This window comes from Hyaena hyaena, unplaced genomic scaffold, assembly GCF_003009895.1.
Source record: "Hyaena hyaena isolate Hyena2069 unplaced genomic scaffold, ASM300989v1 scaffold_1622, whole genome shotgun sequence".
NCBI lineage: Eukaryota > Metazoa > Chordata > Mammalia > Carnivora > Hyaenidae > Hyaena > Hyaena hyaena.
In genome coordinates this window covers 188,146-193,796 of record NW_024082262.1, presented here as the reverse complement: position 1 = coordinate 193,796, position 5,651 = coordinate 188,146, and the positions used below count along the sequence as shown (strand labels likewise).

The following is a 5,651-nucleotide window of genomic DNA, read 5'->3' as shown; positions in this document are numbered from 1 at the left end:
TAGGAGATTAATATGTAAACTGAAAGTGGTATACAAATGACTATGTGCATGTGGTTCTGTTGGGTAATACTGTAAGTTTGTTAAAGAAATAGTCACTTGCAGGGTGCTTTGGTGGCTCAGTTGGTTAAGTATCCGACTTTAGCTCAGATCATGATCTCATGGTTTGTGGGTTCGAACCTTGCATCTGGCTCTGTGCTGATGGCTCAGAGTTTGGAGTTTGCTTCAGATTCTGTGTCTCCCTCTCTCTCTGCCCCTCCCCAGCTTGCACTCCGTTGCTCTTTCTCAGGAATAAATAAATATTAAAAAAGAAATTAAAAAACCACTACTCTCCTATGATCTCATACATGAATTTTGTAAGCTGAAAATGTGCAAATTGATATCACCGGCTCAGACCTCTCTTCTGAACTCTAGATGTGTGGCTGCCTTCCAAATAGGGAAACCTATTGTGAGGTGTGATCAGTCTCAAAGAATAAACTCATGACCTACACCCTCAACCCTCCAAACCTGTCCGTCCCACAATCTTTATAAAAGCAATAAATAAATCAATACTCTGTCCTTCCCATTGCCCAGGCCAAAAAAAAAAATAAAGAAAGAAAACTAAAAAGTCATTCATTAGTGCTTTTTTCTTCTTATACCTCTTCTCTTTCAGCACATTCTTTTGTTTTTACCTTCATTTTACCTCCATTCTCTTTTCCTAAAGCTTAATTTTTTTCCATAGAAATTTTCACCATCACCAGCTGGTGTGCTAAAAAGTTTAATTTTCTTATTTACTTGTCCTGCCTCAGAATATATTCCCTTAGAATACTGGAATATCCTTGAGGATAGTTTGTTTTAATTGTTCCTTACTTTATCCCAGAATCTAGACAAGTTTCTGTTATAGGGTTGAGGATTAATAAGTAAATATGTGTTGAATGCAGCATTGTAGATGAACATGGGAAGGGCAAGAGAGGGTTTGTGGCCTAGGTTCAGGGAAGAGAAATTATTATATCATGTGATATAAGTTATTGAAGACTTTTAATGTGATTTTTCAAGTTTTGTCTCTCTAAATTTTTTACATGAAGTTTTGATACCCTTTTTTGCCCCTCTGTCTCTATGATGGTTAATTTTTTTATGTCAACTTTATTAGATTAAGGGGTACACAGATAGCTGGTAAAACATGTTTTTGGGTGATTCTGTGAGGGAGTTTCCTGAAGAGATTAACATTTCAATGGGTGAACTGAGTAAAGTAGATTGCCCTCCCCAATGTAAGCAGGCATCATCCAATCTGGGGAAGGCCAGTATGGGACCAAAAAGTGGAAAAAGGGTGAATTTGCTCTCTCTTCAGTTGATCTAAAACATCAGTCTTCTCTTGCTTTCAGGCATCAGAGCTCCTACTTCTCAGGCTTTATACTCAGAGTGAATCCCACCAGTGTCTTTTCTGGTTCTTCAGCTTGAAGACAGCACATTCTGGGACTTTTGGTCTCCTTAACTGCATGAGCCAATTTCTATAATAAAAGAGAGTGGAGCATATTGGGAGGAAAGTGATTGTAAATTCTTAGAGATGAGAGGCTTTATTGAAAATGTGACATTTGACCAGGGACTGAGGAAGGTAGAGTGAGCTCTCCACTTGTATGAATTCTGTCAAGTTCTCTCAACAGAGGAAATAGAAAAAAAGATGCCCTCATATGTGTGGCGGTTTCAAAGATTAGCAGAAAAATCAATGTGGCTGTATCATAGGGAGCAAAATTGGAGAAACATATTATTTAAAAATTCAGTGTGTATTATTAAGAATTTTGGCTTTTGCTGTGAGTGAAATGGGACACAAAAGGAGTTTTGTTTTGTTTTATTTTAAAGTTTATTGAGAGAAAGAGAGACAGAGAGAGAGAACATAGGGGAGGAGCAGAGAGAGAGAGAGAGAGAATCACATTGCATGGGACTCAGTCTCACAGATCATGAGATAGATCTGACCTGAGCCTAAATCAAGAGTTGGACCCTTAACTAACTGACTGAGCGACTCAGGAACTCCCGCAAGCAGTTTTAAGTAGATACATCACAGGCTCTGATTTTCATTTCAAATATTGAGACACAGCCACATTTATTCAATTGCATATTACTGATGGCTGCTTTCACATTGTGGTAGAGTTATGTACTTACAGTGGGGACCCAATGGCCTCCAGTACCTGAAATACTTACTATTCAATGCTTTACAGAGAACAGTGCACACTTCTGAATTAGAAGGTTATTGCAATAATATAAGCAAGTATTAATAGTGGCTTGTATCAAGGCAGAAGTAGCAGAGATAATGACAAATATTCAGACACTGCATATATTTTGAAGGTAAAAACTCTGAACTACTGAGTTTTTATGATAGTTCTTTCTGTCATTGATCACCTGAGCCATACCTTTTTCAACACATTCATTAGCCAGCTCTTTGTAATTAGTAAATTTAAGTGTTCCAATAGAGTCATCATGTAAATCACTAATTTATTGGTGATTTACCTATATGTTGATGACTCCCAAATTCATATCTTCAGTCCAGATCTCTTCTCTGAGTTTTAGTCACATATATTCAGCTTTTTTTCCCTGACATCTCCCCTGGTGGCTATTCAAATATAATACATTCAAAACAGATCATTTGAGCTTTTTGCCACATGTACTGTGAGATGAAGAACATTCTCAGCAATCAGACTGTCAACATTCCAGAAAATGCCAACATCACTTTGAAAGGATGCACGATTATTTTCAAGGATCTGGGAGGAACTCTTTGGAGGGACTTCCATCACATCAGTGTAGAATTCAGTATCCTTGGAATGAAAAGAGGCTACAGTTTGACAAATGGTGAGGAAATAGAAAGGACCTGACTGCTGTTCACGTTATCTGTGGTCACGTATAGAACACGATCAAGGGACTCACAGTGGGCTTCTTGTACAGGAAGAGAGTTGTACCACTTCCCATCAACTTTGTTATTTAGAATGGATCTCTTGTTGAAATTAAATGTTTCTGGGTTGAAAAATATATTCACAAGGTTCAGATGACATAGAGCATTGCTTATTCAGTATTTCAAGTCCAGAAGATGAATTAATTCTTAAAGAAAATTATATTGAACTCGTATCAAATTTAGCTGCTTTGATTCAGCAAGACACAACAGTTAACAACAAGACTATTAGAAAAGATTTGGATGGTCTCTATACCTCCAAAAAAGGAGTTGTTTAACAGGCTGATAAATAAGGTTTAAAAGTTGTCCAATATGGAAACCACAAAATGCTGGATGATTCCTAAAACCTATTTGTGATATTTTAAAAATGAATGAAAGACCTCTATTGAAAAAAAAACAAAAAAAAACCAAAAAAAAACAACCAGATCAACTGATTTCCCTCTCCACCTACCAGATATTTTTCATTTTTCATACTGGCACCATTACTTGCTCTAGACCAAAATCATTCTTAATTCCTTTCCTTCTAAATTATATTTGCTCAAAAGGCAAATTTTTAAGTTCTTCTTCCAAAATACATGTCTATTGTATACATTCTTCTTTGTCTGCCCTGCCACTTCCTAGTCCACCCCCATACCATCTCTATTCCCAGAAGTCTTCTAATTAATGAGTAGTTTTCTATTTCTTCCTTTTGTTTTCCCACAAAACCAATCTTTTTTAAAGATCATTCATGATCATACCACTTCTCCATTTTAAACCTCTCAATAGCTTTCTGTTGTGCTGGTCTATAAGATGCTGCTTGATTTGACTCTTGTCTGGATTTCTACCCTTTATGCTTCCCCCTCGGTTTTTCTTCAGCTGAATTGTTCTTTGTCTTCTTTGAATACACGGAGATTTTCTAGCCTTTGAATCTTTGTATCCACTCTCAGCTCTGCCTGAACAATTTCCCTATGATTCCTCTTATTCTTTAGATCTCAGATGAAATGTCATAAACTGAGAGGTGTTTCCTGACTGTCCTGTCTGGAAGATTTCCCACTTTGAACTTCTGTTTTCCCTATCTAAACATCTGCTCTTTTCTCCTACATTACCTCCCATTGCCTTTGGGTATCTTGTTTATCCATGTGTTTCATTGCTTATTTGTGTCTTACCAGTTTCTCATAGTTTGTCATTGAAACCCAACTACCTGTCAAATTAAATTATTGAGAATAATTTTTGAATAAATGGATGAATATGCTATTTTCCTTCCTTGAGGATGCTATAATTCACTTTCAGAGTTTATGAGTCCATTAGTTTCCACGTAGAGTTAATTGATATTTAGGTTACAGGTGATAATTGCCTTCTTAACACCTTTATGTTCTCTACTTTTAGCTTGAAAGAATTCTGCTTTAAGTGATTTCTAGTGCCCTTTGGAATATCAAACTTCCAAATCTTTTTGTTTTTGTTGTTGTTGTTGTTGTCGTTGTTGCTGTTTTTTGCCTTCTTTCTCCCTGAATAATTCCAGTGGATATTTATAGAGAAAATACTTAGCTGGATACCCCCAGCTGTTTCTCGTTTTCACTCAGGTTCTTTTCCAGTTTTAACCACCTCTGAACAACTTTACCATTACACAGAACAAAATGCAAATTTTTAAAACAAAAGAGGTTTCTTTATTCTCCTTTCACCTTTTGCACAGCCTGTCTACATAAATTTGTAGAAGGTAGTAAAGATAAGACAAAAAATTATTTTGAATCAGGGGGAAAAGGATTTAATCCAAACAGCTCATGTCAAGTGACTAAAATCACAGCATGAGTCAGTGCATTTATTAAGATGCTGTATAACCACCTGAAATAGATCATATATTTACATCACCAACTAAGCCTTTGGCAAATAAACATGGCCATAGCCATTAACTTTTAATTTTATAGATGCCATTTCCAAACTCCCAGTGATCTTTAATACGAATTCCAGAATCCCACAGAAAGACATGATCCTAAGTCGTATCATGTTATACTACAGACTTCAGCAATAAACGTCATTAAAATTAAATTGTCTTTGGAGATTTAGTGAATTGATGCATAAAATATCTACTTGGCTATCCTTCTTTATCATAGAAAATATTAGCAGTGTTTCCTTTCAGATTCTGCACTAGAGTCTAGTGGGCCAAGTGGGCAGCCAGAGTCCACTGTTGGTCAACATACTGGCCCATATAACCCCATGTCATACTAACCTAGAGCTAGAAAACATGCTTACTTTCACTATCTCATTAAACCTTTGATTCATCAACAGACACTCAAGGACACAAAACCTTGTATTAAAGTTCTCCAGAGAAATAGAACCCATTGTGTGTGTGTGTGTGTGTGTGTGTGTGTGTGTAGTTGAATGATATATAATTATATACATAATTGAATATAATATTGAATATTATTGAATAAATATTGGATAATATAATGTTGAAGACATTATATATATATTGACATATTGGCCCCAGAATAGGGAAGAGCAAATTGTAAACTGAGGAAAATGTAAATGAAAGTAGCCATTCTCATTGCCATAGGGCACTTGGCTTGGGAAAGACAGAAAGTGAAGGATAAATCCATTCTCTTGGTTCTTCCCTTCTCTGCTCAGTACGCAGCATAATAGTTCTAGCAGTAGAAGCACCAGATACGTTTTCCGGAGTTCTAAAACAAGAATGTTTTCTTCTGACTTTTCTAACTACATATTAGAAAATGTCAAGGTTCCTTTGAAGGGAATGCCATTTACA

General features: G+C 36.2%; 1 pseudogene; it reads left to right on the top strand.

Moving 5' to 3' along the window:
• The first annotated feature begins 2,642 nt into the window (after positions 1 to 2,642).
• On the top strand, positions 2,643 to 3,207 carry LOC120226220 (annotated as a pseudogene).
• Positions 3,208 to 5,651: the final 2,444 nt, after the last annotated feature.